This window comes from Hemicordylus capensis, chromosome 15 (assembly GCF_027244095.1).
Source record: "Hemicordylus capensis ecotype Gifberg chromosome 15, rHemCap1.1.pri, whole genome shotgun sequence".
Lineage (NCBI taxonomy): Eukaryota > Metazoa > Chordata > Lepidosauria > Squamata > Cordylidae > Hemicordylus > Hemicordylus capensis.
In genome coordinates this window covers 8,901,646-8,927,349 of record NC_069671.1, presented here as the reverse complement: position 1 = coordinate 8,927,349, position 25,704 = coordinate 8,901,646, and the positions used below count along the sequence as shown (strand labels likewise).

Genomic DNA, 25,704 nt, shown 5'->3' with positions numbered 1-25,704 from the left:
AGGAACTCAAGTATGTAGTACACCGCTCTGGGATCCTTGGAGGAAGGGCAGGATATAAATGTAAAAATAATAATGTCGGAGTCAACTCTTAGCGACCACATAGACAGATTCTCTCCAGGATGATCTGTCTTCAACTTGGCCTTTAAGGTCTCTCAGTGGTGCATTCATTGCGGTCGTAATCAAGTCCATCCACCTTGCTGCTGGTCATCCTCTTCTTCTCTTTCCTTCCAATTTCCCCAGCATTATGGACTTCTCAAGGGAGCTGAATTTTCACATAATGTGTCCGAAGTAGGATAGTTTGAGCCTGGTCATTTGTGCCTGGAGTGAACATTCTGGATTGATTTGTTCTATGATCCATTTGTTTGTTTTCCTGGCTGTCCGTGGTCTCCTCAAAGGTTTTCTCCAGCACTGTAGTCCAAACTCCGGACATCTGTCGGGAGTGCCTTCCACAGACCAGGAGCAGCTACAGAGAAGGCCTGTTTCCAAGTTGCCACAAGACGTGCAGTTGATGCCCAAATAACCCAGTGACTATGAATGCTAAGGAGCCTGTTCTCATGACCGTGTGGGGCTGCACTGGAGGGATCATACACTTCATTTCCACTATGCCCCTGGCTCCTAGTGTCCTAGGAATGATGCAGGGGTTCTAGGAACAGCACAGGAACCTTGCTGGGGCGGGGGCGGGGGCAATGGGTTCCCATAGTTCTAGGGCTACTTTGAAAAAGCTCGGGTTGTTCCAGGTTTGTTGGCTGTAAAGAGCTTTCATTGGGGTTGGAGGTCTTTGCTGGGGCATGCTGATGATGCTGATGACTGACTGATTGATGAAGTGCCATCAAGTCGGTGTCGACTCTTAGCGACCACTTCGAGAGATGCTCTCCAGGATGATCTGCCTTCCACTTGGCCTTTTAGGTCTCTCAGTGGTGCATTTCTTGTTGTCATCATCGAGTCCATCCACTTTGCTGCTGGTCATCCTCTTCTCCTTCCTTCAACTTTCCGGTAGTCTATCCTCCCCCGCTCAATCTCCTTCGGAGCGTAGAAAGCCAGATTATGGCACACAGCGTCCTTTCCTTTGGCCCGTGCGGTAGCATTTAAGAGGGAGGGTTATAGGCCACCTCCAGCCTCAAAGGCAGGATGCCTCAGAGTGCCAGTTGCAGGGGAGTAACAGCAGGAGAGAGGGCAGGCCCCTTTCAACTCCTACCTGTAGGCTTCCAGCAGCATCTGGTGGGCCACTGTGTGAAACAGGATGCTGGACTAGATGGGCATTCTTGGGCCTGATCCAGCAGGGCTGTTCTTATGACCACCATCATTTCAAAGTACTTTCCTTAGCACATGCTTGATGGAAAATGAGCAGCATGAACAGACATTCAGCAACCTGAAAGAGGCCCAAACCATCATTCCCTGAAAGTATCAGCTGATGCCTTTGGCAGGGAGAGGAGACGTGACGGCCGCCCACAATGTGACCATCCTGTTACAAAAGGCGAGAGGTCTGCGAGACTAGAGCCGGAAAGCACCAAAAATCACATTTCAAACTGTAATAGCTTCAATCTGCTTTTTTGAAGGAAGAGGAAAAGGCTATTGGGCGAATAATGGAATAAGGAATGCAGAGGGATGAGGCAGGGAAATCGACAAAGAGTTTCTGAGGATGGTTTCTGGCCCTCATTTCAGCTTTCAATAGTGATAATGTATTTTAGTCTTGCAAATATTTATTTACCTGAATCCTAGGGTTTTTTCCAAGCTTTTTGATATTAGAAATTGGGTAAAAGGTAAAGTGTGCCATCAAGTCGGTATCAACTCCTGGCGCCTACAGAGCCCTGTGGTTGTCTTTGGTAGAATACAGGAGGGGTTTGCCATTACCTCTTCCCGTGCAGAATGAGATCTAACCATTAGCAAGCAGAGTGCGACGAACTCATAGGTCCCAAGTTCCCTCTCTGGCAGCATTTCCAAGGTAGGGCAGAGAGAGACTCCTGCCTACAACCTTGGAGAAGTCGCTGCCAGTCTGTGAAGACAATACTGAGCTAGATAAACCAAGGGTCTGACTCAGTAGACAGCCACTTCCTATGTTCCTGTGAGGCACAAACCAATTTAGAATTACCCATCTCAAGGATATGGACAGCAGGGGAGTAGAAGTGATGAATCTTGCACATGCTCCAGACTGCCAGACCCCGGGGCTCTTGTATATTCTTTAAACGGACAGAGAGCAAGCGGCAGGCTTCTGTCTAGAAGGACTCTGCTCACTTGCAAATGCCGGATCCCGCTTCTCCCAGCATGAGAAGCTGGGTAGCTATTGCACCAGGGGGGACAACAGGAAAAGAAATATAAGCCAAGCTGTCACAGGAAAAGCGGAGATGCCGTGCGTCACCCTCGCAGACAAGCTGTTTAAAAATGCAACAGAAAGCTGAGGCTCGAGGGAGGGAGACAGACGCTCTTTCTGCCACTTCGGAAGACGCCCGGTTCATGTGTCCCAATCGTTCCTGGTTGCCAGTTCCTGTCTCCGGGGAATCTCAATGTCCTTTTCTGCCCTTTGGGAGATGGTTGATCAACATAGGAAGATAGGAAACTGCCATATACTGAGTCAGACCATTGGTCTATCTAGCTCAGTATTGTCTTCACAGACTGGCAGCGGCTTCTCCAAGGTTGCAGGCAGGAATCTCTCTCAGCCCTGTCTTGGAGATGCTGCCAGGGAGGGAACTTGGAACCTTCTGCTCTTCCCAGAGCGACTTCATCCCTTGAGGGGAATATCTTGCAGTGCTCACACATCAAGTCTCCCATTCAGATGCAACCAGGGCAGACCCTGCTTAGCTAAGGGGACAAGTCATGCTTGCTACCACCAGACCAGCTCTCAAAAGTGTGTCGGTGGACATTGTGAGGATTGTCATTCTTGAGGGTACGGCTCCCTCTCCGGGGTCTTCAGAAGTTAAAGCCTTGGGCAGGAGAGTGGAGACATCGTGTCTCTCGTGCACGTGCACACATGCGCACAAGGGAGCAGAAGTGCACGAGTGTGAGCATGCGGGCAGGTGCACTGGCGTGCATGAGGGCACCCAAGGGGGCACGTGGGCACGCACCCAGGTGCCGGCGAGGGTACACATTTGCAAAGGTGCACAGGTGTGCACATGCATGTGTGCGCCCGAGTGTGTGCGTGCGTGCACAAGTGGGCACGGGGGCAGACATACTAGCAGGCAGGAAGGCACCTTCACCCACTTGTCCTACCCGAATTAAAATCCTGTGAACGAGCCTTCTACGCCGTTATGTCAGTGATCTTCACTATTCTTCAAGCGAGGGCTACTTGGGCAAAAACCCGTCTGGGTCAGAGCCCTTTCCCACGGTGCTGAACTCTTGCACGGTGTCTGTACCTTCTCTTAGTCCTGGGTGGGGGCCCTTTTGAGCGATACGGAGCCCTCTCAAGAGCTCTAGAATGCTGCAAGGGCTTAAGAGGACTCTGTCTCTTTAAAAGAGCGCCCCCCCCGCCCGGCCATTGGGTAAAAGTGGTGAGAAGTGTCTCCACTGCGGGATGCCAGCGGGCCCAAATTCAGCTTTGGCCACTGCTTTGCACAGGCGTCTATACACACACAAACGTTTGGGTCTGTAGGGGGAGAGCTGGGCTTGTGGTAGCGAGCATGAATGGCCCCCTTTGCTTAGCAGGGCCCACCCTGGTTTGCATTTGAATGGGAGACTCCATGTGTGAGCACTGTAGAGATATTCCCCTCAGGGGATGGAGGCGCTCTGGGAAGAGTAGGTTCCCTCCTTGGCTTCTCCAAGATCGGGCTGAGAGAGATCCCTGCCGGCAACCTTGGAGAAGCCGCTGCCAGTCTGGGTAGACAATACTGACCTAGATGGACCAAGGGTCTGACTCAGTATATGGCAGCTTCCCATGTTCCTATTTTTGCTCTCCCCGTGCCTGGATCCAAAATAGCTAGGAGAGATAGCTGGTTGTGTGGTAGCGCGCATGAATTGTCCTCTTTGCTCAGCAGGGTCTACCCTACGGTCCTGTCTATGAACGTACGTGCGCTATTTTAATGGTGAACCTGGGTTCGCGGCCCTCAACTGCAGAACACAAATAGGAAGTGACCTGAAGTCAGGCAGCAGAGCTACAAATATTTAGGAAACCAAAGTTCCCAAAGCAGGCTGAGTGTGTGTGTGTGTGTGTGTGCGTGCGCGCGTGCATGCATGTATGTAGTCACTTTAAGTGGCGCAGTGGGAAAATGCTTGATGAACAAGCAGAAGGTTGCGAGTTCGAATCCCCTCTGGTACTATATCGGGTAGAAGCGATATAGGAAATGCATCATCTCGTACTGCGCGGGAGGAGGCAATGGTCAACCCCTACTGTATTCTGCCGGAGACAACCACAGGGCTCTGTGGGCACCAGGAGTCGAAATCATCTTGATGGCATATGCGCACGTGTGCGCGCACACACACACATATGTATGTATGTATATATGTGTGTGTGTGTATACACACACACACTCCCTGTCCCCAAACTACGCACATATACACACACGTGTGTGTATACACTCTTTCTCTCTCTCTCTCTCTCTCCCCCTGTCCCCAAACTGCCTACCTGTCCCCAAAGAGCTCACAATCCAAAAAAAGAAACATACGACATAAGAGAGACACCAGCAAAACAGCCACTGGAGGGATGTTGTGCTGGGGACGGAGAGGGCCAGTTGCTCTCCCCCTGCTCCATAAAGAGAATTGCCACTTTGAAAAGGTGCTTCTAGGCTCAGTTCGCCGGGGAAAGCTCTCTCTCTCTCTCTCTCTCTCTCTCTCTCTCTCTGACCTTGCAGAGCTCCTTTGAGTCGGGGCAGAGGGAGGGGCCCTTGGCCACTTTATCTGTCAGACTTCTGTCGGTTTCACTTCAGTGACTCAGCAGCTGCGACTAGACAGCCTGATGATGGAGAAGGAGGATTTTGGCTTGACGGACATGCAGGGAAGCATGAATCGCTCGGGGTGTGTGTGTGTGTGTGTGTGGTACCGTTGCCAGCAAAGCTTTCATAGCACCATCAAATTATAGGGCTGGCAGAGACCTAAAGCTTTTCCGCCCCCATGCCACTGGGTCCCTGGGGTAAGGGTCGACAGAACATCCCTTTGTAGTCTGGTTTTTCGATAATAGGAGCGAGATTGCCACTCCGTCAGGGGATGATCAGGGTTATCTGTGCTTACCGGGTTGAAAGAGAATCCCCTCGGCTCTCGCTGTCCCCGTTGCCTGGGGATTCCCCCTGTCCAAACACAATCCCTACTCCTGGCTTTTGGGAAGTTGTTGGGGTGTCCTTTTGAGATTCTGTTAATGTACGCAGAAGAATGGGAGAGCCCCTGATGGATCAGATCAGAGGTTCATAGGAAGCGACCTTGTAGGGGAGGAGAGCTGGCCTTGTGGTAGCAAGCATGACTTGTCCCCATAGCTAAGCAGGGTCTGCCCTGGTTGCATTTGAATGGGAGACTAGAAGTGTGAGCACTGGAAGATATTCCTCTCCGGGGATGGAGCCACTCTGGGAAGAGCAGAAGGTTCCAAGTTCCCTCCCTGGCAGCATCTCCAGGATAGGGCTGAGAGAGAATCCTGCCTGCAACCTTGGAGACGCCACTGCCAGTCTGTGAAGACAATACTGAGCTAGATAGTCTGACTCAGTATATGGCAGTTTCCTATGTTCCTATGTGGTTGTGAGCATGAATTGTTGCCTTAGCTAAGCAGGGTGTGCATTTGGATGGGTGACTCCATGTGAGCCTGTAAGACAGGCCTGCTCAATTTCGGCCCTCCTGCAGATGTTGGCCTACAATTCCCATTTGATTGATTGATTGATTGATTGATTGATTGAAAGCGCCATCAAGTCAGTGTCAACTCTTAGCGACCACATAGATAGATTCTCTCCAGGATGATCTGTCTTCAGCTTGGCCTTTCAGGTCTCTCCGTGGTGCATCCATTGCTGTCGTCATCAAGTCCATTTTCCTTGCTGCTGGTCGTCCTCTTCTTCTCTTTCCTTCAACTTTCCCCAGCATTATGGACTGCAAATATTTTCCCATAATCCCTGGCAATTGGCCACTGTGACAAGGGATTGTGGGGGTTGTAGTCCACAAACATCTGGGGTGGGGTGGAGTGGAGCCTAAGTTGAGCAGAGTAGGAAATCTCCCCTTAAGGGACCAAAGCCATAACTCAGTGGTGGAGCATCTGCTTGGCGTGCAGAAGGTCCCAGGTTCAATCCCTAGCAGCATTTCCAGGTAGGGCTAGGAGAGACTCCAGCCTGAACTTTGGCAGGGCTGCTGCCTGTCAGTGTAGACAATCTTGAGCTAGATGGACCAATAGTTTTACTCGATATAAGGCAGCTTCCTCTGTTCCTTTGAGTCAGACCATTGGCCCATCTAGCTCAGGTAAAGTGTGCCGTCAAGTCGATTTCGGCTCCTGGCACCTACTGAGCCCTGTGGTTGTCTTTGGTAGAATACAGGAGGGGTTGACCATTGCCTCCTCCCACGCAGTACGAGATGATGCCTTTCAGCATCTTCCTGTATCGCTGCTGCCCAATATAGTACCAGCAGGGATTCGAACCAGCAACCTTCTGCTTGTTAGTCACGCATTTCCCCGCTGCGCCACTTAAGGTGTCTTGACTTCCACTACCATTCTTTATAGACCACTTCTCAGCAATTGTCTCCCAAAGCGGTTTCCAAGCCAATAGTCACAGGAACGTCGGAAGCTGCCTTATACTGAGTCAGGCCATTGCGCCATCTAGTTTAGTATTGTCAACACTGAGTGACAGCGGCCTCTTCAACGTTTCAGGCAGGAGTCTCTCCCAGCCCTACCTGGAGATCCTGCCAGGGATTGAACCTGGGACCTTCTGCATGCAAAGCGATGACCTCATCCCCAGTACGGGGATTATACTGGTTTGTCCCTTTACAGATGAGGCTTTGTCCCAGCTCCCAGAAGCAGACGTATGATGGGCTAACAGCCGTCCGCTACAGATAAATATTTGCATTTCTCTGTCAACAGTGTTTTCCTGCTCTATCAGTCCAGCCCTTTCACAAGGCGCTTTCTTGTTCTTCTGATTTCATATTCCTTGTGCTTCTGATGGTGGTGTGTTCCCTCCTCCTCCTGCTTCCAAATCCCTGCATTTCTGCCATCACTTTTCCTTGTCTACAGTCAAATCACTCCTGGGTTGAATAACTTAAAAAAAGAATTTGTTTTCTTGTCTCTTGGAACATAAGCGATGCTGGGCATATATAGCACGGGGAGAGGAAGGGATGTGTAATTGATATGCTGGACCCTCAGGGAACGTAGCCGTCAAGGCAGTGAGTAAACAAGGCCTGTGATTGCCCATTGCGCAGAATTGCCCGGTCAAGACACACGAGAACAGCTTCGTCCCTGGTTTTGAAGAGGCCGGATGAAGGGGTACAACTTCAGCTTTTGAATCCTTGTGTTGGTAATATGCATAAAACATAACCGGTATGCTCCCAGCCCGGGGGTGCGAGTGTCAGTCAGCTCTGGTGGCACAGAGGGGTCCCGACTCCTTTGGCTGCTATTGGCTTAGCTGCTCTGATGTCACAGAGAAGGCAGTGCAGCCTGCAGGGCTAGTCAGTTGCATGGTTAAGGAGACTTAATTGGTCCATTTTTGATAAGGGATTCTCCGGAATTGGTCCGTTTTTGATAAGGGATTCTCCGGAATTGGTCCGTTTTTGTAATGAACTAGCTTCAAGTGCCCGGCGTTGCTCGGGCTTATTATGAGAGATGGTCTTTGTTATTGCACCCTTCTGCAAGTTACGGCTGGAGTTAGTGGGATTGCTGTTATTTTAGGCTTTCTTAAAGTTTTAGATGATTGTTTGGCATCTATTGCTGTTATTATTGTCTGGTTATTGACTGTATTTTTAAAATAACAGTATCTGATGTATCTGATCCTTGATCGTAAAATAAATCTCTGTCTGTATCCACATCTGTTTTGTGGCTATACCCATTGTATATCTGTCTGTATGTCTGTGTGAGGTGGTTCCTGGGGTTCCCGGGTACCCTATGTTACTCGTAAGGTCCTAGGCAGTCACTGTGTCAAGTTTGGTGCCGCTACCTCAAAGAATGTGGGAATGTCTAGGGAACAGACAGGCAAACATTCAGTCTGAGAGAGAGAGAGATTAATCCTGAATTCCAGTTATAATGTTGACAAGCAACTTTCATCAAATCAAGCCACATGAATGGGGGTGTGTGTACAGGTGGGTGCAGGGGTGTACACAAACAAACAAAAAAGAAAGGTGTCTGCCCCAGAGAGCCGAAACAAGAAAATGTATGCATGTCTGTGTACATTACAAGCAAAATGTATACATGGTTTGACTAGGAAGAGTTGCCCCCACCGAGTGGGGACTCTGAGACAGCCAAAGTAAAAGGACACCCTGCCCTTTTGGCCCTGCTAAACTCAGGGACAGACACCTACTCCTTGCTACGTGCATGGGAACACAGGGAGCTGTCTCGTATCAAGTTGACCTACTGATCTGTCTACACTGGCTGGCAGCAGCTCTCCGAGGTTTGGGGTAGGTGTCTCTCCCAGCCATACCTGGAGATGCTGCCAAGGATTGAACCTGGGTCCTTCTGTATGCAAGCAGACACTCTTCCACAGAGATATGGGCCCATCCCCTAAGGGGAATATCTCACAGTGCTTATTTGTAGTCTCCCATCCAAATGCAAACCAGGGCAGACCCTGGCACTTTTGTTGGTGAGAATGGACCACTCAAATTCTCTACAACCTAGGACACCTGTTGGGATAATAAAGAGAAAACAAAGAGAAAATAGAGCAAGTAATAGGAGGATATGTATTTTCATCCTGGACATTACCTTTGGCGTCATGCTTCTCATTGCCTTCTGACTCCTTAGACAGGACACCATTCATCTTGGGACTTAGATACATATTGTTCATTGCTGAATACTGTTGGATATTTCTATGTCCATTCAGGAAATTGTGGTGGATTCTTCCATTGTTTGATCCTCTCAGTGATATTGTACTTCTCAGACTATGTGTTTAATATGTTCTACAGTATATGAACTTAATATATTTACTACATGGTTTCTGGCTTATTAGCCTTTGTTTTTCGCTGAGTTTCCCGTGTTTTCCTTGCTTTTTTGCATTTGATAATTTTTGAATGACATCTCATTGGTGCCAATGTGTTGAAAGGCTCCAGAATCTTTTTGAGAGACACCCATTGGCTTCCCATCGGGAACCCTGGTGACTTCAGCTGCACCAGGTTCCCATGGCTCCCTTTGGCTCACTCCTGTAGCGGGAAACCACGGTTTCCCATGATGCCCGAACCCAGCCATTGGTAATGCCTCTCCACTGCCTTCTTTGTGCTGTATTCATTGACTCTGCAACAGCCTCTCCTCTGTTGATTTAAACCCCAAGAGATCAGCGGTTTTTTTAGGTTGAAGAGGTAACAGAAGGACATCATTGCCCCAAATACGTTATCAGTTCTTCAATTCCTAACATGGCACCTGTGAAATGCTGTATTTGTGTCACTGGAGATGCAATGCATGCCAGTCGGAGATTTAACTTCTAAAGAAGCTGAGAACTGAGCTGAAACTGAAGAATATCTCCTAGCAACTGGTATTAAACATATTCCCCCCCCCAAAAAAAAGCAAAAATAGGGGCAAAATAAAGACAAGAGGGCCAGGAAGGGGAGAATAAAAGAAATAGGGACCCCCCCCCGCGCAAACAGAGATAGTAGAAATGTACATATTGAAACTGGACATAGTGTATCAAGATGTTTTGTATTCTGCACCATTTGGAAGTATCCCCTCCGCCAACATCAAGTCCTAGCTGTGTTGCTGCTTTAGTAATCCAGACACACGCAATAGCAATGATATCATCACTAACATTATGATTACCTTTGAATCTTGGCTCTAAGAACTTTACAGCAACACACATGGGCTGTGACCATTCTATTTGACAAACACTCCTGTAAAACATATTTCATAGCCACCTAATGGCACAGCGGGGAAATGACTTGGCTAGCAAGCCAGAGGTTGCCGGTTCGAATCCCCGCTGGTATGTTTCCCAGACTACAGGAAACACCTATATTGGGCAGCAGCGATCTAGGAAGATGCTGAAAGGCATCCTCTCATCCTGCGCGGGAGGAGGCAATGGTCAACCCTTCCTGTATTCTACCAAAGTCAACCACAGGGCTCTGTGGGAGCCAGGAGTCGACACTGACTCGACAGCAGGCTTTACCTTTACCTTTAAAGCATATTTCACGTATCATTCTGAACGAGACAATATTTAATAAGAGGATTGGTTTTTGGTTTTGGTTTTTTTAAAAAATTCCTCTAAATCTCATATTTTTCCATGTGGATGGAAACTCGGTGTGGGGCCTGTCCTCTCGGTGGGTGGGGAATAACTCTTTCTGGATTTTTTTCCAAGCTTTCTTTTCCTTCTGGGCCTTTGGCGTCTCTCTGCTACCACTCTAGCCAGCTCTCTGCTTAGCCCTTGGGGATGCAATGCTATTATCTGACAGGCAGGTATGTTTTCTAGGAGAGCTACGCGATTGTTTCAGATTGTACCTTTCCCTTGCCAGTTCCCTTGCAGATGAAGATTGATTCCAGCCCGCTGTTTGCATTCTGTACGGCTGCATTGTGTGTAAACGGATTAGCTCCTAACCTTTTCCCTGTCCTTCCTAGAAACGGCTAAGGGGTCCTTGTTCAAATGTGTTTTCTGTGCCTTGTCCTGGATGCCTCTCCCTGTTTAGAACTCTGGCGCTGCCTTTCTGACTGTGCAGGGTTGAGGAGGAGAGCTGGTGGTCTTGTGGTAGCAAGCAAGAATCATCTTCTTGGCTAAGCAGACTCTGCCTTGGAACATAAGACTCTCTGCCCTGCTGGATCAGGCCCAAGGAAGCCCATCTAGTCCAGCATCCTGTTTCACACAGTGGCCCACCAGATGCCACTGGAAGCCTACAGGCAGGAGTTGAGGGCATGCCCTCCCCTCTCTCCTGTTCTTACTCCCCTGCAACTGGTACTCAGAGGCATCGTGCCTCTGAGGCTGGAGATGGCCCACAGCCACCAGACTGGTAGCCATTGATAGATCTGTCCACCATGAATCTGTCTAAGCCCCTTTTAAAGCCGTCTAAGCTGGTGGCCATCACCACGTCCCATGGCCAGGAATTCCATAGGTTAATTATGCGCTGGGTAAAAAAGGGCTTCCTCTTGGTCAGTCCTAAATTTCCCAACCTCCAGTTTCATGGGGTGACCCCAGGTTCTAGTGTTGTGAGAGAGGAAGAAAAATTTCTCTCCGTCCACCCTCTCCACTCCACGCATAATTTTATACACCTCGATCATGTCTCTCCTAAGTCGCCTCTTTTCCAAGGTGAAGAGCCCCAGAGGCTGTAGCCTTGGTTTGTATTTGGATAAGAAACTACATTTCATTTCATTTCATTTATTTATGTCGTTTATATTCTGCTCTGCCTCCGAGGAGCACAGAGTACATGCTCATTTTTATCCTCACAACAACCCTGTGAGGTAGGTTAGGCTGAGAGATACATGACTGCCCCAGAGTCACCCAGTGAGTTTCATGGTTGAATTGGGATTCGAACTCGGGTCTTCCTGGTCCTAGTCCAACACTCTAAGCTCAACGCTATGCTGGGACTGTAGCTCAGTGGTAGAGCATCTGCTTTGTGTGCAGAAGGTCCCAGGTTCAGTCCCTGGCAGCATCTCCAGGTAGGGCTGGGAAAGACTCCGGCCTGAAACCTCGGAGAGCTGCTGCCGGTCAGTGCTGACAATCCTGAGCTAAGCAGACGACTTGGTATAAGGCGGCTTCCTCTCTTCCTGTGGCAGTTCTTGCTGCTTGCAATCTTCTTCTGATCCGTTAGCAATTGCATTGGGGCTTGCTGCCTTAAGACTGCTAACTGATAAAAAGTGAAACAATTTGGTCATCCTGACCAGATCCTGCTTTCTGACCAGATAATAGTGGGTCTAGGTCATTTTTTAATTTCCTGGGCCTGTTTTGGCTTTAATTGGATTTTGCTATAATTTTCTGTTTTAATTTCATTTCCTGTTTGGCTCTGATTAAATCGGGAGGGTTCCTATTGCCCTCCTGGGATCCTCGGGGCTGCCTGCTTTATTTCACGTGGGGCGGACCTCTGGGAGGGGCGCCCTTATCATTGGACAAGGAGGCGGTGGCAGGAACTCGCAGCTGGAAGGGGTGAGAGCAGCAGATGGACATTTAAGATGCTTCTCAAAGGAAGCAGCTTTATACCGAGTCAGACCTCTGGTCCACCGAGCTACACTAACTGGCAGCGAATTTCCAAGATTTCTAATCGCTGGAGCTGCCAGGGATTGAACCTGGGACCTTCTGCATGCAAAGCAGATGCTCTACAGTACCTCTGAGCCACTTCCCGCTACAGGTGTAGCTCGTAGAATTGCAGCCAAGGTAACCTTAGAGCGCAAAATAGTATGGGCTGGTTCTCATGACTGACAGCTTGGCTGGAGGAGGTGGAAGAGGTCTGGAAAAAGGAGGAGATCTGGTCTTGTGGTACGGCCCTCGAATCGGTGTCGACTCGTGGTGACCACAGAGCCCTGTGGTTGTCTTTGGTAGAATACAGGAGGGGTTTCCCGTTGCCTCCTCCCGCGCAGTGTGAGATGATGTTTTCCAGCATCTTCCTAGATCGCTGCTGCCTGATATATGATTCGAACCGGCAACCTCTGGCTTGCTAGTTAAGTCATTTCCAAGCAGTATATAAATATTCATCATATTTGTATATTCCCCTTAGAGGATGGAGAAGAGCATCTGCCTGCTTGCATGTAGAAGGTTCCAAGTTCCCTCCTTGGCTGCATCTCCAAGACAGGGCTGAGAGAGACTCCTGCCAGTAACCTTGGAGAAGCCGCTGCCAACCTATGTAGACAATCCTGAGCTAGATGGACCAATGGTCGGACTCAGGATACGGCAGCTTCCTATGTTCACCTTTCTTTCCCCAGATATTCCGGGGGCTTGATTAAGGGAGCATGGCCCCATTTGTAGAACCGCACTTAAACAGAAAACTAGCTTTCTAAGCACTCCTGCGGAGAATAAATAGGCTGTTGTGATGGATTTGCCAACAGATGGAACCTGATTCAGCGCAGCTGAATTCCGCGCAGCTAATCTCACATCTTGTGTTGCCTCCAGCGGCCATGGATGTGGTCTACTTTTTATCACGATCCAATCTCAAGATGCCAATTGGGTGCTCAATTTCTCTTCTCTCGTTAGCTGCTTTGAAGGACAGGTGCACAGGCCCAAAGACGGCAAATTAGCAGTGCAACACGACAATGCATCACGATGGAGAAAACAAGTCTCTAATCCCTGGCTGATTTGACATAAAGACGAATCCAATACAAATTTTGTGGGGAGTAGAGGACCACTCACAATCCTTGCTGACGGTTATAAAAGCCTCCCGCTGAAGCCAGGGCAGCGGAGAGCACGTCTGTGTGAGTGTGGGGTCATACTTGGCAGCGTGGGGGGTGGGGAACCCCCGAGTGAAAAGTGGCTTGCCGTTACACAGGTGTTTCCAGGATATTTCAGCAGGCAGTGGCAGAGACGTTTCGGCTTGCTTCCATCGAAACAAACCTTCGCGGTTGACTCTCCCTTGGCATTTTAAAAATGAAGAAAACTCCTTCCCCAGTGCAGAGATGTGGAACCTCAATTGTATTTTTTTTTTTTTGCACACAGCTTGGAAATTCACTGGCCGGATGCATCCTTCAAGCATGTGGAGAAATTTGGGGGGAGGAAGGGCTCATTCCTCCTTCCACAGCAAGTAACAGATCCGCTGTAAATGTTTCAGGAGCAACCCAGAGTGAGGCGACAGAGGGAAAGAGAGAGCACGAAGGCCAGGGATCCTTTCCACACTAGCTGGAAAGATGCCAGGGCAAGTTGGGAAGGCAAGGACATTAACAGCAAAGGCTGCTAATGATCACAGAAGAAGGCGGCATTGGTTTGCAAGGCTGGAGAGAGGAACACAGGAAGCTGCCATATACGGAGTCAAGCCACTGGTCCCTCTAGTTCAGTGTTGTCTACACAGACTGGCAGCGGCTTCTCCGAGGTTGCAGGCAGCAGGAGTCTCTCTCAGCTCTATCTGGGAATTGGAACCTTCTGCATGCAAATGCTCTTCCCAGAGCGGCTCCATCCCTTCAGGGGAATCTCTTACAGTGCTCACACATGTAGTCTCCCATTCAAATGCAAACCGGGGTGGACCCTGCTTAGCAAAGGGGGGACAATTCATGCTTGCTACCACAAGCTTCTGCTGATAAATATAAGAAACATAGGAAGCTGCCTTCTTCCGAGTCAGACCACTGCACCATCTAGCTCAGTGTTGTCTGCACAGGCTGGCAGCGGCTTCTCCAAGGTTGGAGGCAGGAGTTTCTCTCTCAGTCCTATCTTGGAGATGCTGCCAGGGAGGGAATCTGGGACCAACTGCATGCAAGCCTGCAGATGCTCTTCCCAGAGCAGCCCCATCCCCTAAGGGGAATATCTTACACATGTAGTCTCCCATTTAAATGCAAACCAGGGTGGACTCTGCTTAGCAGAGAGGACAATTCATGCAGCCACCTAATGGTGCAGCGGGGAAATGCCTTGACTAGCAAGCCAGAGGTTGCCAGTTTGAATCCCCGCTGGTATGTTTCACAGACTATGGAAAACACCTATATTGGTCAGCAGCGATATAGGAAGATGTTGAAAGGCATCATTGCATACTGCATGGGAGGAGGCAATGGGAAACCCTTCCTGTATTCTACCAAAGGAAATCATTTTACTTTTCAACCAAAGTCCCCAAAGAGAGAGGGATTAGATAGATTAGATAAGGATGGATCCCTGCCCCCAAAGGGCTCACAGTAAAAATAAACACAAAGTGGACACCAGCAACAGCCACTGGAGGGATTCTGTGCTGGGGAAGGATATGGCCGGTTGCTCTCCCCCTGCTAAATAAAGAGAATCGCCACTTTTAAAAGGTGCCTCTTTGCTCTGTTAGCAGGGGAACGGTTCTCTCACATGTCGTCTTTTAGATTGTGAGCCCTTTGGGGACAGGGATCCATCTTATTTATTTATTAATTCTCTGTGTAAAGTGCCCTGAGCCATTTTTGGAAGGGCGGTATGGAAATTGAATGAATGGATGGATGGATGGAGGATGATGATGATAGTCTCCCATTCTGATGCAAATCAGGGCAGACCCTGCTTAGCAAAGGGGGCAATTCCTGCTTGCTACCACAAGACCAGCTCCTTGGCTGAGTTTCCCAGAGAGGGTATAAGAACCTAACCTCCCCGTGCAGCTGAGACAGAGGGCTGGCACGCAGCATCAGTGCACAGACCCTCCTTGTATCAGGCCAGATATTCCTGGGGCTTGATTAAGGGACCCGGCCCCCATTTGTAGAACCACACTTCAATAGAAAATTAGCTTTCCAAGCACTCCTGGGAAGAATAAATAGGCTGCCACAATAGATTTGCCAACAGTTGGAACCCAATTGAATGCGACAGCGGGGGCCAAGAGCCCAGAGCCAGATCCTGCAAATGTGCCCCCACCACCACCTTCACCAGAAAGAAAAACAATGCCACCAAAATCAATTTTTTTATCCTGATAATACTCCACCCGCAAGCCCGTGTTCCCATCAGAGTGAGGAAATCTGGGAAAAGAAAGGTCCACATAGGAAGCTGCTGGATACCGAGTCAGACCATTGCTCCATTTAGCTCAGTATTGTCTACCCAGGCTGGTAACGGCTTCCGCAAGGTTACAGTCTGGAGTCTCTCTCAGCTCTGTCTTGGAGATGCTGCCAGGGAGGGGACTTGGAACCTTCTGCATGCAAGTAGGCAGGTGCTCTTCCCAGAGCGGCCCCATCCCCTAACTGGAATATCGTCTAGTGTTCACACATGTAGTCTCCCATTCCAATGCAAACCAGGGTGGACCATGCTTAGCAAAGGGGGTAGTGCATGATTGCTGCCATAAGACCAGCTCTTCTCGGATGTGTTTGAGACCTCATCAAGGTGGTAACCCAGGTTGGGACTGTATTGAGGATCAATGCAGTATCGAGGAGAGCTGGTCTTGTGGTAGCAAGCCTGACTTGTCCCCTTAGCTAAGCAGGGTCCGCCCTGGTTGCATATGAAAGGGAGACTAGAAGTGTCAGCACTGTAAGATATTCCCCTCATTGGAGCCGCTCTGGGAAGAGCATCCTCGTGCTTGCATGGAGAAGGTTCCAAGTTCCCTCCCGGGCAGCATCTCCAAGATAGGGCTGAGAGAGACTCCTGCCTGCAGCCTTGGAGAAGCTGCTGCCAGCCTGGGTAGGCAGTACTGAACCAGATGGTCCAAGGGTCTGACTCAGTTTACGGCAGCATCCTGTGTTCCTAAGGGGTGCTGTGGCTGCTTCCTCTACCCACCTTTAACTCAAGTTGCATCCATACTTTGAGGAGAGAGAACGGAGCCTTCCAGTCCACGTCCGGTCGGTCGTGTGCAAACCCCTTGGGAGTATGTGGCCTCGGTCATTTAGCTAGGCCAGCGTGAGCAAGAAACTCTCCACTTTTCCCTTCTGCATCTTTAATGAAGCGGAGGTCTATTAAAAGTTGAACCAGTCTCTCGAAGGAGCATCAGCGGCCCATCAGAGCCTGCTCAGATGGCTGTCATTAAAAAGGAGCCATGGGGTTATATTTTCCCAACCCATTTCTACCTGGCAGTCAGACGCCTTTTCAACCGGGGAGGTACCAAAAAAAAAAAAGTGACAAGCTGACAGCCTGATTGATTTTGATCTCCCCCAGAATAGCCACTGATTGGGCTACTTAGAGGAAGGGATGATCATGCTTTGTAGAAATCCGTGTGGCTTTTTTACAACGCTTCTCTTCATATTCCTTTTCTTCTGGGTAACCTTGAGGCCGACTCCGGGAAACCAGATAGGAGCGCTTTCTGTTGTACAGACAGTGAGGCCAGCTTCACAGAAAGAGAAAACAATATTTTTATCTAATTGCCAAAAGAAAAAGGATCCAAAGTCACTTGTCTGCATTTATTATTGTTACACTTCTATACCCCTTTCATAAAACATCGGAAGGTGGTTTGCAACAAAAAACATGAACACACTAATAAAACCCAGTAGGAATATTGAAAGCATTAGAAAGTCCATAATTGAAAATGCACCACTATTTAGGCTCTACTTTGAAGAGCTGGTTTGTTTGTGTATTTGTTGCTGCAAAGAGCTGGTCTTGTGTGATCACAAGCATGAATAGTCCCCTTTGCTAAGCAGGGTCTGCCATGGTTTGCATTTGAATGGGAGACACGTGTGAGCATTAAGATATTCCCTGTAGGGGATGGAGCCACTCTGGGAAGAGCAGAAGGTTCCAAGTTCCCTACCTGGCATTAGAACCTCCCCGTCTCTGACAACTTAAAAAAAGTCTTTAAAGACACATCTATTCACCCAGGCTTTTAGCTAAAAATTGTTTTAATAGTTTTAACGTTGTTTGAAATCTTTTAAGGTTTGAACTGGTGTGTTAATTTTTGTTGTCATTTATTTAAATTAATGTTTTCACTTTTCCTGTTGGTGTGTTTGCTTTGTTGTAGACCGCCAAAGAGACGCGAGTTTTGGGCGGTATAAAAATATGTTAAATAAATAAATAAATAAATAAATGAGATAGGGTAGAGAGAGACTCCTTTCTGCAACCTTGGAGAAGCCGCTGCCAGTTTGTGACGACCGTTCTGAGCTAGATGGACCAATGGTCTGACTCGGTATATGGCAGCTTCCTATCTTCCTATGTAAGTCATACTTTTGCGATGCCCTACAGTTCCCAAATTTTGCATACCATGCTGCCTGCAAATATATTAGCTGGATGCATGACTTTTTACACCGGAATATGCCGGGCGAAAGTTTTAAATAATTTCTTTTGTTGTTGTGGGGAGGGGGGACACTCATGCCTATTATGATCTGTGCGCATTAAAGATATTTGCAAACAAAATTAAAACCCGGGTGCCCATTCAACTGTCGGTTTTAGTGCAGAGAAAAGTTGCACTTGTGGCAGTCTTGGGAACTCAGAAAAGCATCAGTGATGGGGGTGGGGAGAGCATCATTGTGGCCCGTGTATGGGAGTAGGCAGTGTTCGGAGGCTATTACTGGAATGCACTGTAGTACGTTTACTACAAGAAATGGGGACTGCTTGGTCCATCAAGCCAGAAATTACCAGCACTCGGCATAATGGTGCAAAGTACAGGGACAGCGGGGGGTAGAAGCGGGCGAGATGGTTGACAATGCTGGTCATCCGGCTCTCTTCCGGAGCAATAATAGGGCCCATTATGAGGCAATCGGCTCCTGATAGGCACTCCTTCTCGGTGTGCCATTGTTTGAGCAATCAGCCCCGGGAGAAGATTGGGAATGGGTCAGAGAGGCTCTCGGCGGCTGTGTTCATGGGGATAGGCAGCGTTAATGACTCCTGGGAGTTACTAGGGGGGACAGGGAGGGGGCTTTTGCGGTAGCTCGGTGGCAGAGCATCTGCTTGGAATGTAGAAGGTCCCAGGTTCAATCCCTGGCAGCATCTCCAGGTAGGGCTGCGAAGGTCTTTTGTGGCAGCAAGCACATGTTGTCCCCTTAGCTAAGCAGAGTCCGCCCTGGTTGCATATGAAAGGGAGACTAGAAGTGTGAGCACTGGAAGAGATTCCCCTCAGGGGATGGAGCTGCTCTGGGAAGAGCAGAAGGTTCCAAGTTCCCTCCCTGGCAGCATCTCCAAGACAGGGCTGAGAGAGATCCCTGCCTGCAACCTTGGAGAAGCCGCTGCCAGTCTGTGAAGACAATACTGAGCTCGATAGACCAATGGTCTGACTCGGTATATGGCAGCTTCCTATGTTCCTATGAGACTTGATGTGTGAGCGTCAAATTTCCCAACCTCCAGTTTCATGGGGTGACCCCTGGTTCTAGTGTTGTGAGAGAGGGAGGACAATTTCTCTCTGCCCACCCTCTCCACTCCTTGCATGAATTTTATACACCTCGAGCGTATCGCCCCTTAGTTACCTCAGAGCCCCAGATGCTGTAGCCTAGCCTCATAAGGAAGGTGCTCCAGGCCCCTGATCATTTTGGTTGCCCTCTTCTGCACCTTTTCCAGTTCTACAATACCCTTCTTAAGATATGGTGACCAAAGCTGTACGCAGTACTCCAGATGCGGCCACACCATAGGTTTGTATAAGGGCATTATAATATTAGCATTTTGATTTTCAATCCCCTTCCTAATGATCCCTAGCATGGAATTAGCCTTTTTCACAGCTGCCACGCACTGAGTCGACACTTTCAATGAGCTGTCCACCACCACCCCAAGATCTCTCTTCTTGAACCCTCCAGTTCTTGATTGTGAGAATGGGCTTTCTGTCGTGGCTGGACATCACAGAAGAGCATGGCCCTCTGCTCTGGAAATGTCCCTCTCCTCTCTCTTGACCACATTTCAGGCTTGCATCAAACATTTTGAAGTTTCCATGCACACCAAGACTTGCCTGCAACTTCGTCTCTCCTCGCTAAGAATCCGTTTGCTTCAATTTCTTGAGGTTGAATGGGTTTCGTTTTGGGGCTGGGCAAGCTCCGATGAAGACGGACATCTTTTCAGGAGCATGTCGGTGTGAAATTTGTCCACATGGCACAAATTTGTTTCTTGATCAGATTTGCTACTGTGATGCCTGATGTCATGGCCCCGCTGTATTTCATGCTTGGGAGCTATTCGGAGATTCTTCGGCGTTTTGCTTCAAATGGTATTTGATGTTGGCGGCTGGTCTGGTGGGAGCAAGCATGCCTTGTCCCCTTAGCTAAGCAGGGTCTGCCCTGGTTGCATATGAATGGGAGGCTACATCTGTGAGCACTGTAGGAGATTCCCTTCAGGGGACGGAGCCACTCTGGGAAGAGCAGAAGGTTCCAAGTTCCCTCCCTGGCAGCATCACCAAGATAGGGCTGAGAGAGATTCCTGCTAGGGATGTGCGCGGGACTGGTATGCATGGAACTCAGTCTGTATATGACCAGTCAGACTCAGTGTATGGCAGCTTCCTATGTCCCTAACCCTGTGAAGTGAACATGCTTGCCCTGCATCAGCTTCCTGTCTTTGCTTGCCATTTTAGGGTACCCTTACCACCTTTTTGTGGTTCCTTGAATGCAAATGTTTGTGGTAGAACCAAATGAAGCTCTGCTGCCATCTGCTGGCAGGTAAAGAACTAACCATGGAATGCACTTCAGTACACTTCAGTACTGCTCATTCAACTCTAGCATACTTTAGACCATGTTGCTGTAATAAATTGTGGCTGGGGGTGATGGGAGTTGTAGTTCAGCAACGTCTGGAGAGCGGCATGTTGCCTGCTCCTGCTTCAGATCCAGGAAATGGTGTCTAAAGATGGGGAAACTGTTGTTTGTTGGGTTGAGCTGGTTGGAGAGGAGACACAGATAAAGGGTGTTTGCCCCGGGGATAGGAGGATGTTGCTCCAGCAGTGATCTGGTCCCAACTTAGCCTTCAAATAGCTCTGCTTTCCAGCTCTATCTCCGTCACTTGAGAGTTTAATTTTGTATCTCTTCATTGTAAAAACTAGGCTATATAGCCTAGCTTGAGCAGAATCCCACTAGGTATTCAGAAACTGTCACAACCACAGAAGGGATATTGCATGTTTTGGCATTATGCTACCCAGACAGAAGTTCATTGGGTTCTAGGCATTCAAGGTTAGCAGTGGGAGGGAGCCAGATCAGGGCAGGAAACTGACAGAGGAACAGGACCAAGGCTAGCTCCCAGAATTAGGACTTGTATGTGTGTGTAGAACATCCATCATGGGATAAGAGGGCGTTGCTCCAGCAGATGTCTGGTCCCAACTACTCTCCAGCTCCTGCCTCTAGCTCCACAAAAGGGCAATGTCTACTCTGCCTGTGCTGGCTCTGATGAAATGGGGGAGCCTGCAGACTGGTCTGCAGATGGGACCGAGAAGGAGGAGAAAGGCAAGGGTGCCTCCACCCGTCATGGCGGGGGGGGGGGGATGTGATGCATCTAGAACGTCCCACTCTGACTCATCCCCCAAACTATCTTTCCTGGGTTTCCAGTCCCAGGGCCATGACATATGCCCAGTAAAGCAGCCTTGACTTGACATAGAATTTTTTTTAAATTGCTTTTACTCTGAAGGTGATCTGATTGGCCTCATTCCCCTGCTAACTTGACAGACCCCTGCTAACTTGACAAAGAGGCACCTTTTAACGTGGTGATTCTCTTTATTTAGCAAGGGGAGAGTAACTGGCCCTCTCCACCCCCAGCACAGGAACTCCAGTGGCTGTTGCTGGTGTCTATCTTGTGTTTCTTTTTAGATTGTGAGTCCTTTGGGGACAGGGATCTATCTTGTTTGTTTGTTATTTCTCTGTAAACCATCCTGAGCCATTTTTGGAAGGGCTGTATAGAAATCAAATTATTATTATTATTATTATTAATTCAGGAAGGTATCATTATTCGAGTTATAGCCTGCCCTTCCTCCATAGAACTCACGTTGCACATTGGCAACTTTTCCGAGTAAGCTTCCTTCCCAAGCATCTGTTGATTTTTCCTTTCACAACCTTCATTTTATCTGAGCTATCCTTCTGGACATCTCCTTATCTGTATTGTCCTACAGGAAGATAGCTTCCATTTATCACTTGTGCCTGGACTTTTTCATAGGCCTCTGGAGGCTGATCCCTGTTAATGCTAGCCTTTATCAGTCTGGCTGTGAGGTTCCTTATCAGTGTGAGGGATGCTTCTTCTCCCTCTGTCCACTATCTCTTTCCCCTGCTGTGTTGGGCACTCTTGAAAAGGTTACATTCTGGAGCCGTCCCAAGACTTGGTGGGAATAGCATTGAGGGAGTTACGCCTGTCACTCCAAAACCTGAAGAAACCAAGAACCTCTCTCTCCTGGAAATACATCCACTCAAAACAAAGTGACTTTTGATACAAGCAGAGAAGTCCATTAAAATTCACCCTGCTGAGCTAAGTGGACTGACGTTGCCGTGTGCTTCTTTCTAGCTGGTGTCTGCTTTTGTATTTTAATGGGTTTTTTGGTCAGATTAAATTGCTCTGGAATGATGTGAATATATTTTTGTAGCGTATGGAAACCTTTGTCTCAGAGCAAGCCCACGTGAGGGGAAGAAAAATGCTGAATCATCGCCTCTGTGCTTTCTGAGCAAGGTTTTTACTTAAACTTTCCTTTAATCTTTGGTAGGTTCTAAAGGCTGCCACCACCACCTGTTTATCAACAGAGCTTGACCCTCCCTGGGCTTGGGTGGAAATCCCAGGGAAAACTATCTTTCTTTTGCTATTGGAAAAGTATACAAAAATCCTCCACGTGCAAGCCTACACGTGGTGAGAAAACCAATCGCTGTGGACCGAATGAGGCGTATTTGCAACAGAGTGAGAAGAACCCATTCAGCCCCCGCCCCCCCACGCACACACCTTTTCTGAGTTAAAATGCACTCGGAGAAGTTTGTAAAATGCAAAGAACAAAAAGAAAAGTTTTATTCAAATGTGACAGACTGCTTCTGTCTGAGGCCTTCTCAGCTTTTAGTTACAGGTAAAAATACTCAGTAGGTCACAAGAATACTTCAGAAAGCACCCCAGATGATGTTGGGGCAGCACACTTTAAAAATTGTGGTTATCCAGTTACAAAGAACATTTATGTATGTATGAAAAAGCAAAAGCACACTTAGAACAGTATCAGGGATATAACACACACACACACACACACAAGAAACTGAAAGTCTAATGCACAGTCTGACTAAACAAACTTGTCCCTAGACTAACTTCCTGAAGCCTTTCTTGAACTCACCAAATCCTGGTGGAGAACTCAAGCTTCCTGCCCTCCTGGCTTCCCAGGATGTGCAGAGACATTTTCTCACAGCCAGACGTTATGGCCGCATGTCCTCCTCTGCACTCCCAGCCAGCTTCTTCTAACAAAGAAATTCTCATTCCTCTCAACTGCTCTCTAGGTCCCACCCAGTTGGTGTGCTGATTGGCTGAGCCCTGTTGTTCACCAGCCTGTCAGTCAGGACAGGGTTCACTTCCGGTTAAATCTTTAGGGGAGGGGTGGCTGATCACTACAATTTTGTTCTCCCCACTTTCTTTAAACAATTTTGTTCTCCCCACTTTCTTTAAACACGTCAATCAGAAGCCCAATGCCACTGTGGCTTACAGCACATGCTTATCAGGCTGACTGTTGTAAATCTGTTAGCTCAGCTAACCCAACAGGATTTACAACCCTTCAGCTCTCCCCCTGTGAGTTAAACAGAAAGTAGCAGCGAAGCTGCACAAAGCAAAATGAAAGGCTCACAAAGAAAATAGTAGTAAATGAATTAAGTCCCCTGAACTGAACTAGGTACCCCCCTCTAACATAACGAAGTAATAACTGAAAATAAAACAACAGAGCAAGGAATGAAATAGAACAAAGGACACCAGAGCAGGAAGGAACAGAACAAGGGCAAACTGGAACTCGAAAAAGTTGAGGAATTCAACATAGAAACACAGTCTGCAGTCAGCAATAGTTGCTAACAGCATCTGTGCAAGTCACAGACTGCTTAATATATAGCTCAAGAGAACCAGCAGCCAATCAGGCTTCCCTGAATCAGCACTTCTGCTTCCTCTCTTGTGATCTCCTGCACCTGCATGTCGCCCACTGAGCTTTCCTCTTGAGACGTCTTATAAAGACAGGTGAAATCCCAGCCTCCTCCTGATCAGCCTCCATGTCTGGCAGCTGTTCCGATTCCTCAGCTCCAGAGTCTGGTCTCCCTGCCAGATCCTGTTGCTGTGCCTCTGAGCCCTCACTACCAGGCGAATCCTCCCGTTCCTTTTCTGACTCTTCTGAGTCAGAAGTCTGAGCCATGATACCGGTTGCTTTTTCCAGAGCTCCTGAATTAGATCAGCCGCCTCCATCCCTCCTCCACAATGCCCAGCTTGTGATGCACTGTGGAATCAACCCACTATCCCCATCTGCCCATTCTCGCACTGAAGAGCCATCTCACCAGCCCGGCTGTACTTGCTGGCACCTAGAAGTGAAAACACCAGACACGCCATTTGACTGCTGGGCAGGCTCAGACCCGGAAATGAGGGCTGTAGGACCCAGATGTGGAAGAGGGACGGAGGAAGGGATTGGAGACGATGTAGCTTTGCAACTCAGTTTTAAAAGAAAGTCCTGGGATGGGGGAAAGCAAGAGGTAAGGACTGCCAGGTTTGTCGCAGAAATGGAGAATTGGTGGTGTTGAAAGTAAAGTGCTTAGACAGTGCCTTGTCTTGAACCAGTGCCGAGATGGCACCCTAACAGCACAGAGCTCAGCCTGCCAGGCTTGTCATGAAACTGGAGCATCGGTAGTGCGGAAAGTAAGTCTGCCTTAAACCAGAACCTAGATGGCGCCCTTAGAGGACAGAGAGAGGAGTGTGCACGAATCCATTTTTGCAATTCGATTCGGATCACAAAAACTCGAATCGATTCGTCAAAATTGATTTCTCGACAAATCAATCTCAAATCACTCGAATCGATTTGAGTGATTTGAGCACCATTTTGAGGCCCCTTTTCCCGTGGAGAGCTGGAAAAACCGGCTTAAAAATGGCACCGCTTTTCCAGGGCAAGTTGGTCTACCAGTTGGGGTTGGCGGGTAGACCAGCCCTCCACTCTGTACTTAGCGCATCAGATGACTGCCGAGGAGCAACATCTACACAGTGCTAAAGAGCCATTGGGTGGAAGCAACCCAAGAAGATCATGACTGCAATGTATGGCTTACTCATTCCATCAGAAGAGCAAAGTGAAAGAAGGAAATGGGAGATACCTGGGTTTTGGCATAATGGCAAATACCCATTGCTCTAAGTAAGTGCTCTCTTAAATGCTCTGGTGGCTGCAAAAATCCACTTGGTATTAATTGTCGCCAGCCTGCTCCCAATAAATCTGCTTGGTATTCAAAGCACTGTCACACACACGTCGCCTAACATTCCATTAGTGCAGCTGGGAGTTAATGGACAGAGCGATATCCAGGATTAAAACACACACACACACACACACAAACACACACACCAGCACACATGCACAGGAAAGTCTCAGCAGGATTGATAACTTCAGATGTCAGCCTTTCCAACGCAGAGGCTCCCTTTTTAGCTACAAAGGGGTCATTCTTGTCAAATACGTGCCATGCAAGTTAAATAGTCTGGAGGGCAGCAAGATTGGTAAGGCAGGGGGTGAGGGGTGGGGGATAACCGGAGAATGTGCGTGATGCATCCAGAAAGTGAATTCAGTATATTCCGTGTGCTCTGTTTTTACTGAGCTCCAGATAATGGACTTTTTAACATGTATACCCCACTCCACCTGCCAGGTGACCAGAGCAGTGTCCCGTGAAAATGCCAAAAGTTGATTGATTGATAATACATACATTTCGATCCCATCCTTCCCCCCCAAGGAGCCCAAAGTGCTATCCATGGCTTCTGTTTCTCCTCACAACAACAGGTCAGGCAGAGAAAAAAGAGACTGGCCTAGAATCGCTCGGTGACGCGCATCGAACTCGGATCGGGATTTGAACTCCGATCTCCCCAGGCCTAGTCCAACACTCTAACTGCCACACCGTGCTGGCCCAGGGGTCAGAATATTCTCCTAAGGAACAGAGCATGACCCTTTTAAAGTCCTAATACCTCCTGTAGAGGGGGCAGAGCTGGAGGCATCACATGGATGGCAGGCCTATTTAATCACTCAGTTTGCTCCAGATCCTTGCTGGATCAACACTCTAGCTTGCTGCCTTGTTAGCTAGTTTACTCTCTCTGTGGTCTCATT

General features: G+C 48.5%; 1 protein-coding gene and 1 non-coding gene across 2 annotated transcripts in view; both read left to right on the top strand.

Moving 5' to 3' along the window:
- Positions 1-25,704, top strand: part of MMP17 (matrix metallopeptidase 17) — a 107,798-nt gene that overhangs the window by 34,512 nt on the left and 47,582 nt on the right. The gene's annotated exons all lie outside the window — the stretch shown is intronic.
- On the top strand, positions 11,581-11,655 carry TRNAT-UGU (transfer RNA threonine (anticodon UGU)). Its single transcript has one exon. It is a non-coding gene; the product is annotated as a tRNA-Thr (tRNA).